This window comes from Arachis hypogaea, chromosome 7 (assembly GCF_003086295.3).
Source record: "Arachis hypogaea cultivar Tifrunner chromosome 7, arahy.Tifrunner.gnm2.J5K5, whole genome shotgun sequence".
Taxonomy (NCBI): domain Eukaryota; kingdom Viridiplantae; phylum Streptophyta; class Magnoliopsida; order Fabales; family Fabaceae; genus Arachis; species Arachis hypogaea.
In genome coordinates, this window is record NC_092042.1 from 78,595,917 (window position 1) to 78,606,493 (window position 10,577).

Sequence of the window (10,577 nt, forward strand, 5' to 3'; positions counted from 1 at the left end):
TCCCAACCACCAGCAGGAGTATAATGTAGCAAACACAATTATATCAAACAAGAAATATACAAATAGGAGCAATTAAGGTAGTTAGACAATTAGCAAATAGTATGCAGTCAAGTAGGCAATCTCAAACAATTCACATAGTATGCATATGATGAATGCCTGTCCCTAGTAGCTGATGATATCATCTTGTCGATTATAGAGCCAACCCGATAAGTCCTGGTCGCTAACCATTGGACTGTCCCTCTGTCACGCATCCCCAACTCGAGTTATACTCGTTATAAACTTGATCATAATCATGATCTATATCCATCACCCTCACTGGTGAATATTTACGGGGGCGAGCTCATCCGGGTCTTTCACAGTGCCCGGCCTCACTTACGACATAGGGTCAACAGAGTATCAAGTCTCAACCTGGAGCACGTGGTGGCTAGCCACTGCTACTACCCAGGGAAACTCGTATCTCAGATAGTGGAAATGCAAATCACAATTATTAATAATTCAGCATAAACATGCATGAATTCTCATCCATGGATCAACATCCATATCAGCCATCCGGCTCACGGTTCAGTCCAGAACCAGCCAATATTCATATCATACACAGCCATTCTGGCTCACGGTTAAATCCATAACCAGCCACCCGGCTCACGGTTAAATCCAAAACCAGCCGCTTCATTAACAATTATAGCCTTTTGGCTCATGGCATAACAAGCACTTCCACCACCATCCTCCGCATCTCACATAATCATCTTTGATCATCATTGATCATTCATTTCTCCCTTGCTTCACTCGCAAGTTACCTCATTCACTAGCCCCTTTTTAATAGCTAGGCATGTCATAATGATTTAAGCCATAAATGGTGAGATCGGAGGCTTAGAAGTATGAGATTTGGCTTTTAAAATTCAAAAATCAACTTTGGGATGAAAGCAGAGCCACGCGTACGCGCACTCCCCGCGCACGCGTGGATGCGTTCAAAAACTCATCGACGTGTAAGCGTCATACACGCTAACGCGTGGATTGAAAACTAGTCAAACGACGCGCACGCGTCAACCACGCGTACGCGTGGGTACTCGCGTGCCCAGGCACAAAGCTTGCACAGTTCTGGCACAACTCTCTGGAAAATGGCTGGGCATTGGGTGCAGCATCATCGGCGCGCCCGCGCACATCACGCGCACGCGTGGATGGCGTTTTCTGGAAGAACGATGCGTACACGCCAAGTGTGCCCACGCGCAAGGGGTCATTCTGCTAAAAATTTTCTAAGTTAAAAGCTGCAGAATTCACCAATTTAAACCCCAATCTTCCAACGGACATAACTTTCTCGTTTTAAATCGTTTTTCACCCGTTCTTCGAACGGAATGGACATCCCGGATCCAATTCTCTTTCTAAATAAATTTGGCACAAAACAGAGATCCATAGTTCAAGTTATGTCCCACCAAAGTATGCCCAAAAACCATGTTTTTCATAAAAACCACAAAGTACCATTTTCAAAACAAGCCATTTCCAACTCTTTTCAAAATCAATCAAAACATGTCATTTTCATCCCTTTTCTTTGAAATCAATCAAAATATATCAAATTCAACATCAATCCTCCTCAACTCACACATTGACACTTTACCACAATTTACAAAATCACTATCTCATCATTTTAACCCACTTCACCCAAGTGGCTCAAACTCAAACATATTGACATATCATATACTATTCCTCATGCCAATTCTCAACAACACCAATTCCAATAAATCATTATTGTACAGAATCAACATCATACTCACCATCAACATGGTTTAACCCACAATTCAACCATAACCAATCATCAAGCATATATCACAACATGCATATTTCTCATACATCATACCACCAAGGCATCAATAATCATCATCACATATATGACCACATCATATATCTTAATCATTCAACAACATCAACAATTCAATGCCTATCTTAGGGCCTCTAGCCTAAGTATTTCCTACCACATTACATATTAGATACGGGAAACCGAAACCATACCTTAGCCGATTTCCCAAGCTCAACCGGAGCACTTCCAAATCACTTATCCACAAGCTCTCAAGGCCTCAACACCTCCAAGAACAGATTTTTTACCACCAAACCATTTCCAAGCTTTTCAAAATCACCAATCAAGCTCTAATATCCACACATACACAACCTAAGCCACAACCATCATACCCATACACAACATCTCAATACCCAAACATCATAGAACAACAAATTACACTAGGGTTGAGAATCTTACCATGCTCAAGGTCCAAGGAGACAAGATTAACCTTCTCCTTCAAGAGAGTTGGGTCCTATAACATCAAAGAGCCCAAAATCTCAACATTTTTGCTCATAAAACTCGAAAACAAGGCTGGAATTTCGAAGAGAAAAACGTGACTTACCTCAAGATTAATTGTATGAGTTTTGTAGAGCTCTCTGCGGTGAACGCGTGGCCGCAAACGGAGCGGTAATCGGAGCTCTAGATCAAAAGTTATGGTGGTTTGAAGATCAAGTGAGAGAAAGAACTTGAGAGAGTGTTCTTCCCTCCATGGCCTCCATTTTCAGCATGTGAGTGTGTTTAGTGAGTAGAGAGAATGCTGAAAACTAGGGTTTTGGTTTAGTTATGTTGGGCCAAGGACCCACTTTGGGTCCGGTTGGCCCGGTTTGGCCCGTTCGGTCCAATCTTGGTCCGAATTCTATAAAATTGGTACCGCAATTCTCGTCTCAATCTCCTCTATCATATTTAGCCACAAAAATCACATTTTGGGCTTTCTAGAATAAATTCTCATTTATAGGTTAATTAGCCGTTAATTAACCGGGTTTTACAACATTGGCGCCGTTGCCGGGGAACCTGGAAGTCATCCCATCATCATGGTGGACAACCTTGACAACGACCACGGCTTTGATCTAGAGAACAGGACGCCGCACAAGAACGCGGATGCTACGCCAAAGGATACTCCTCAACCAAACAAAGATAAGAGTCCACCAAATGCAGAAATCCTAGAGGCACTTCAGGCTCAACAAGAACGCCTCAATGACTCGAAAAAGAGGCCAGGCATCAACGAGAAGCCGAGAAGGACCTCAGAAGGGAAACTAGACGATGTAAAGAGTTGGAAGATAAACTATTACAACTCGAAGCCGATCTCAAAACCAAGACCTCTCGATCCAGTCATGAAGATATCCCCACAAAGATCAAGACCCATTCACCAAAGAGATCATGAAAGCTAAAGTCCCAAAGGACTTTAAAGCTTCCAACATGACCCCGTACGACGGCACATTGGATACAAGCCATCATCTTAGCAATTTCAGAAGTAGGATGTATCTCACGGAGGCCTTAGATGCAATCCATTGTAAAGCTTTCCCAATCACTCTAACTAAAACGGCAATAAAGTGGTTCGACAATTTGCCTCCAAGATCAATCACAAGTTTTGAGGACCTTGCTAAAAAGTTCCTCGCCAGGTTCTCCATCCAAAAGGATAAAACCAAACACGCTCTAAGCTTACTAGGGATTAAGCAAGGAGATCGGGAATGTCTTCGCAACTACATGGAAAGATTCAACAAAGCAAGTCTTGACATACAAAGTCTTCCAACAGAAGCGGCCATCATGGGACTCATCAATGGCCTAAGAGAAGGACCTTTCAGCCACTCAATATCCAAGAAGTACCCAACATCTCTAATCGAGGTTCAAGAAAGGACGAAAAAATATATCAATATGGAGGAGAACTCCCGATTGGGAGACAGCTCAAAAATCAGATTCTCCTAACCCACCGCAGGACAAGGATAAAGAGTCCAAGAAAAAAGAAGATCAACCCAGTGAGAAGCCTAGAAAATACCACAATTACACCCTCTCTCTTTGGGTGTCTCTTGTGGATATCTACCTAGAAATATGCAACACTGAGAAGATCCCACCACCTCGCCCAATCAAAAACAAAAGAAGAGGAAGTCGGTTAGAGTATTGTGAATACCACCGAAGCTACGGACATTCTACCAATGAGTGATTCGACCTAAAGAATATCATAGAAAGATTGACATGAGAAGGGCGAGCAGATTGGTTCTTAGCCAATAAAGCGGATAAACCAAGAAAAAGAAGAAGGGACAAAGAGGTCGGACAAGTTGAATGTCCTCCTCCCACCGAAGAGATCGGATGAGTTGAAGGTCCACCTCACACCGAAGAGGTAGGACGAGTTGAAGGTCCACCTCACATCGAAGAGGTCGGACGAGTTGAAGGTCCAGCTCACACCAAAGTGGTCGGACAAGTTGAATGTCCACCTCCCACCGAAGAGATCAAACGAGTTGAAGGTCCACCTCACACCGAAGAGGTCGGACGAGTTGAAGGTCCACATCACACCAAAGAGGTCGGACGAGTTGAACGTCCACCTCACACTGAAGAGGTCGGACGACTTGAACATTCACCTCACACCCGTGAGAGACATGTTCATATGATAAATGGAAGATTCGCAGGAGGAGGGATCTCTAAATCATCTCGCAAAAGACACCTCAAAGAGGTATATTAAGGAAGGGAGAGAGGTTTGAATAGAACAACAAAGTGCGAACAAGCCTTCCGAGATTTCAAAAATTCTTGGGACAACCACCCATTCTTATCCGACCACGGGAAAATGAAGAACTCATATTATACCTCGCAGTGGGAAGTCGGGCAATAGCCTCAACACTAGTTAGAGAAGACGAAAGGGGACAACAACCCGTCTACTTTATCATCAAGGCTCTACAAGGGCCGAACTAAACTATCAAAAGATAGAAAAGTTCGCCTACGCCCTCATACTCACTTCTCGACAACTCCGCCCATATTTTCAAAGCTCACACTATCAGAGTTCAGACCAACCAGCCCATAAAAGGCATCCTACAGAAAATAGACTTAGCTGGAAGAATCCTACAGGGGGCAGTCGAGTTATACAAATTCGATCTTCGACATGAAGCTTGGACAGCAATCAAATCACAGTATCTGGCCGACTTCATTACAGATTACACTGACACCCCGAGAACTCCCACAAAATGGAATCTCTACGTGGACGACTCCTCAAACAAAATCGAGAGTGGTGTAGGTGTAATTATAGAAAGTGTTCAGGGAACCCAAATCGAGCTAAGTAACCAAGCTGAATACGAGGCACTACTGGCTAGTTTAAGGCTGGCTAAGAAGGTAGGACCTTACCGTGTCCAGTGATTCACAAGTAGTCACCTCACAAATAGAAGGGAGCTACCAAGCTAAGTATCCCACCATGAAAAAATACCTCGGGTAATTCGGGGGACCCTGGACAAAACCAGATAATAGCTCGGGTAATTTGGGGGTACCCTGGACAAAACCAGAGAACATCTCAGACAATTCGGGGGACCCTAGACAAAACCAGAAAATAGCTCGGACAATTCAGGGGATATGAGGTCCGACATATATCTCGAGAACAGAATACCCAAGTTGACGTACTTTCAAAACTAGCCAACACCAAACCAGGGGGCAATAATAGAAGCCTTATCCAAGAAACACTGCAAAATCCATCAAACTCGGAGGAAGAAAAAGGTCCTAACCATATCAGGTCAAGGTCGTTCCCCCGGAGTCAAGAAAGGAAAACAAACCCTCTCCTCAGGGTCCGGCGACACCAACTCATAATTCTTCTCCTTATCCCTATCCCTACAAATTCTATGGAATCTCCTAAGTCGCACACAGTATTCAGGGTCAGCCACATTAACACACATTAAAACTATGGAATTCAGCCAGTCAGACATGCTGTCTGGGATCTTAGTAGATATCTCAGCAATGTTTTTGCGGGAAGACATAGGTCAAATATTCCTACGGTGAGAAAAAGAAAAATGGGGTTACTACTAAACAACTCGGGCAAATAAGGAAAAAACTCGGACAATAACAGTAAAACATCAAGTGTCAGATACAGCAGTAAAAGGGAAACCCCAAGACTCACACGAAAGTCCAGGGGCACCCTTTGGAGGCAACAACAGAGCAAAAACCCAAATACAAAGTCAAAGCTTTACATCAAAAGCATGCTAACTTCCACGTTGTCCCACCAGAAGAGCTTATCAGTATAACATCACCTTGGCCATTTGCAAAGTGGGGACTCGACCTCCTCGGACCCCTTCCGCAAGGATCAGAACAAGTCAAGTTCCTCATTGTATGGGTGGATTACTTCACAAAATGGATTCAGGCAGAACCCCTAGCTAATGCCACTGCTCAAACAAGTAGGAGATTTTTATACAGAAACATTGTTACAAGGTTTGGGGTTCCCCATTCCATCACCACAGACAATGACACACAATTCACAGATGCAAGATTCAGGAAGTTGGTAGCTGACTTGAAAATAAAGCACTAATTCACATCCGTAGAACACCCACAAGCCAATGGACAAGCAGGAGCTGCTAACAAAGTCATACTAGCTGGGTTAAAATGATGACTACAAGACGCAAAGGGAGCTTGGGCTAAAGAGCTCCCACAAGTCCTATGGGCATATCGGACAACTCCACACTTCACCACGGGGGAATCACCCTTCCGATTAGCTTACGAAATGGAGGCAATGATCCTAGTAGAGATAGAAGAAGGATCCCCCAGAATGATCCTCTGCAATGAAAAGGTCAACTCCTAAATCAAAAAGAAGAACTCGACCTACTTCCAGAAGTCCGAGAAAGAGCTCGGATTCGGGAGGAAGCGTTAAAGCGTCGAATGGCCTCAAGATAAAATCAGAAAGTAGTCCAGTGAAATTTCACCAACAAAGATCTCATCCTAATCCAAAATGACATCGAAACAAGTCGGTCAGGAGAAGGGAAGCTAGCAGCCAACTGGAAAGGACCATACTACATTGTTCAGAAGTATTGGGAAAAGGTCACCACAAAGTGTTCGACCTCGAGGAGTGAGAGCTACCAAGGTCATGGCATGCCTGCAACCTAAGAAGGGTGCCAGGCCGAGATCCAAAAGATTGTCCGACCTAGAAGGGTAAGCACTAACGTGCACACACTCTTATTCATATCTTACTTTTATTATTTAAATAAAGTTTGCAGATTCCCCAAAAAGTTTCCTACCAAGACGCATTAATCTGAGCGCAAAAATTCACTGCCTGATCACGACAAGGTCGGCGGGGTCAAAATCAAATTCACCGCCCGATCATGATAAAAGTCGGCAAAGATGAAAACAGAATTCATCGCCCGATTTCGACAAGGTCGGCAAAAAAGTGAAAGCAGAATTCATCGTCCGATTCCGACAAAGTCGGCTAAGATGAAAGCGATAAAAACAGATAAATGTAAGAAGTTATAAAAAGCGATCCATGAATAGAGACCTGGCGAGGTCTAAAACAAAAAATGGACTACTAGAAATAACTTAGAATGGACCGACATAAAAGAAGTCGGACCAGACCAAAGCGACAAAAAGTTATAAAAAGTAATCCCTAGAAAAAGGCCTGGCCAGCCCTAAAAAAGAAGATTACTAGAAATAACTTAGAAGGGACCGACATGATAAAGTCGGCACGACAAAACTACAAAAGTTATAAAAAATAATCCCTAAAAGAGACCTAACAAAGGTCCAAATAAAGTTGATTACTAAAAATAACCTAGAAGAGACTGAGAAGAAAAAGTCGGACCAACAAAAGCTATAGCTTTGACCGACAAGAAAACGTTGGACCAACGAAAGCTACAGCTTGGACCGACAAGAGAAGTCGAACCAATGAAAGCTAAAGAAGGATCGACAAGAAAAGTCGGACCAACGAAAAACGTGCACTAAAAGGGACATAGCTCTGCCCAAAAAGCCACGGTTCCACGATAAGGCTATCAAAATTGTTCAGACCAACTAAAAAGGTTCTACCAAGAGCACTAAAAAGTTGTCAGACAAGTTAGCCCCAAAGGTCATCCCGCCTAAACCGAAGACGGACTAAAAAAGATCTAATAAAAAAGAGGTCGGACAACAAAGTACCAATACTCTACAAAGATCCACAAAAGGGACAAAGACATCTCGCAAACGGCCAGAGAAAGGCCAGGAATGCTTTTCTAAAAGGTACAAAGTCTTGAAAAAAGATACTACTTAAAAGGCAAGAGCTCAAATTAAAACGGCGCTAAAAGGCCATCCAAACAAACTATAAAAGGGTTCTCCATCGGAACACTACCTAAAAAGTTATTGGATTATGACTAAAAAACCCGAGCAGTGAAGACAAACAAGTCGGAAGAAGGCTGAAAAGACCTCTCAACAAACTAAATAGGGCAATACCATACTCGCACAAACGAGAAACTACTCAAGATCGACCAAAGTTAGGATGCTTGAGCATGACTTCCTCAAAGAGATCGAAGCTCTAAAAGTACGATCTCACGGAAAGGTCCGAACTCAAGTAAGGGCAAAGTCGTACAGGTCGATGTCAGCTAAGAAGAGGCACAAATACATTTCCCAAAAAAAAAAGAACAAGCCAAAAGGTTGGAAAACAACTTAAAGCTCAAATGTGCTTAGCTAAAAAGGGATACAACTCCGCTCAAAGAAAGCACAATCTCAAATAGGTTTACGAACGTTATCCAAGACTAAAAAGGTTCCATATAAAGAACACTAAAAATTCATTGCACAAGTCACTAAAAGTCCGAATATCAAGCCGCAAGGATAACTTTGCCAAAGCAGAGGTTGTCAACACAAACTTAAAGCAAGGCGTGATCCAGAAGGCAAGGGTAGAAAACCCACACTACCACTCAAAGGAGGTCGGACTAGGAAGTACCAAACCTCTAGAAAATCTGCAAGGATTGCAAAGCAATGAAGAAACAAGCCAGACAGATGCTTGAGCACGACTTCCCTAAAGAGATCGAAGCTCTGAAAGCACGATCTCACGGAAAGGTCCGAACTCAAGCAGGGGCACTGTTTATACATCGGTTCTAGCTATAAAGGACCGGGTTGGCCGACCTCTTAAAGGGTTGGCCGACCTCTTAGAAGGTTGGCCCATGACCGACCTCTTAGCAGGTTGGCCCATGACCGACCTCTTCACAAAGAGCTCAGCCAAATCACCAGGAAAGCCCAAAGAAGGGCCCAAACAGAGGAACACGACCCAAATCCAAAGGCAGCCCAAGCCTATAGAGATAAAGGCGGTTCCCTCGAAGATAAGATGACTTCACTCAAAGATAAGATAGGATAAGATAAGATAACTACCTTATCTTCAGAAAGGTCACTCCACACCATTATAAATACACTGGAGCACCCAGGTATAACTCATACTCTGATTCTACTAAAAATATGCTTAATACCCTTGCTAACTTAACCATCGGAGTCCCTTGTAGGTACCCCCACCCTCCGGTGACAAAGGATCAGCACCACCACCAAGTCCAACAAGTCGGACACGGTGGCTCCGGCCACCATCATCAAGTCGGACACAACAGCTCCGACCAGTACAGAATATCTCGTCTGAGATCAACCTACAATTTTAGGTAACCCTCGGAACAGTTAGCTATCAGGACTTGTCGGGTTGGCTTTATAACCGACAGATGGTATCATTAGCCACTAGGACAGGCATTCATCATATGCATCTATGTGACATTATTTGAGTGTGCATATTGTACCTGGTTTGCCTTTGTGATTAATTGTGGTTAACTGCTAATTGTTCTACTTGAAGTAATTGTTTGTTGTGCTTGACTTTTCCTACTTGTGTTTGAGACTAGGATTCTGTTGGACCGTAGTGATTGGTTATTGCTTGGACTGTTTGGGCCTAGGACCGTGGTTGATCATGAGGTGGGCCGAAGGCCGTGTTTGGTTGATGTTTCTGGTTGAGAAAAGTATGAAAGACTAATCTGGTTCAGCATAGATAAACCTTTTGAAAGGCTTTCAAATTTTTAAGAATTGAACAGATTCCTCTTTCAGAAAAGATTTCAGATTTTTCTTTATAGTAAACCTTTGCTTTTGAAAAGATGTATAAGATGGTTATTAATCTCTGAAATAATTTTATCTCGCGTATCCTATTATAGTAATTCTGCAACCCTATAGTGAGAACCCTTTCAAGGATGATGTTCTCACTCCCCTACAGGTCTTTTCTTTTTCAGGTTACGGATGACAAAGTTCGGAGAGCTTATTTCTTTTCTGTTAGACGACATTTCTGTATTGTTTTAGTATTTATGTTTCCCTCGCCTTTAACTTTGCAAGTTTTGTAAGAGAGATAGGATTTTGATATGAGATGCTTGTAAATTAATATGTATGTGTGTGTGTGTGTGTGTGTGTGTGTGTGTGTGTGTGTGTGTGTGTATTTCCTGTGAGTATTGTAATTTATATTGTAAGTATGAATGTATGTTTTCGAAAGATTCGGTCTAAGTTTTAAACAGGCTCATATTTTAGTATTAAATATTATAAGAGTCATTATAATACCCGACCTATCAGAATGGCGCAACCGAAAACGTGATATTTTGATAGTTAAAATATTACAATGTTTATAAATTCAAATGGTTTAACATCAACTACTTATCTTCTTCTTGACCTCACATACTAATACTATTCAAATAATTCTAAGCTTGTGTGCTACTGTGAAAATTGGAACCACATCTAAAATAATAAGCTCATATAGTCACATTGACTTTTTGGTCACTTTTATTTAATCATATTTTTTAGTTGCTTTTTATTTTTATTTCTA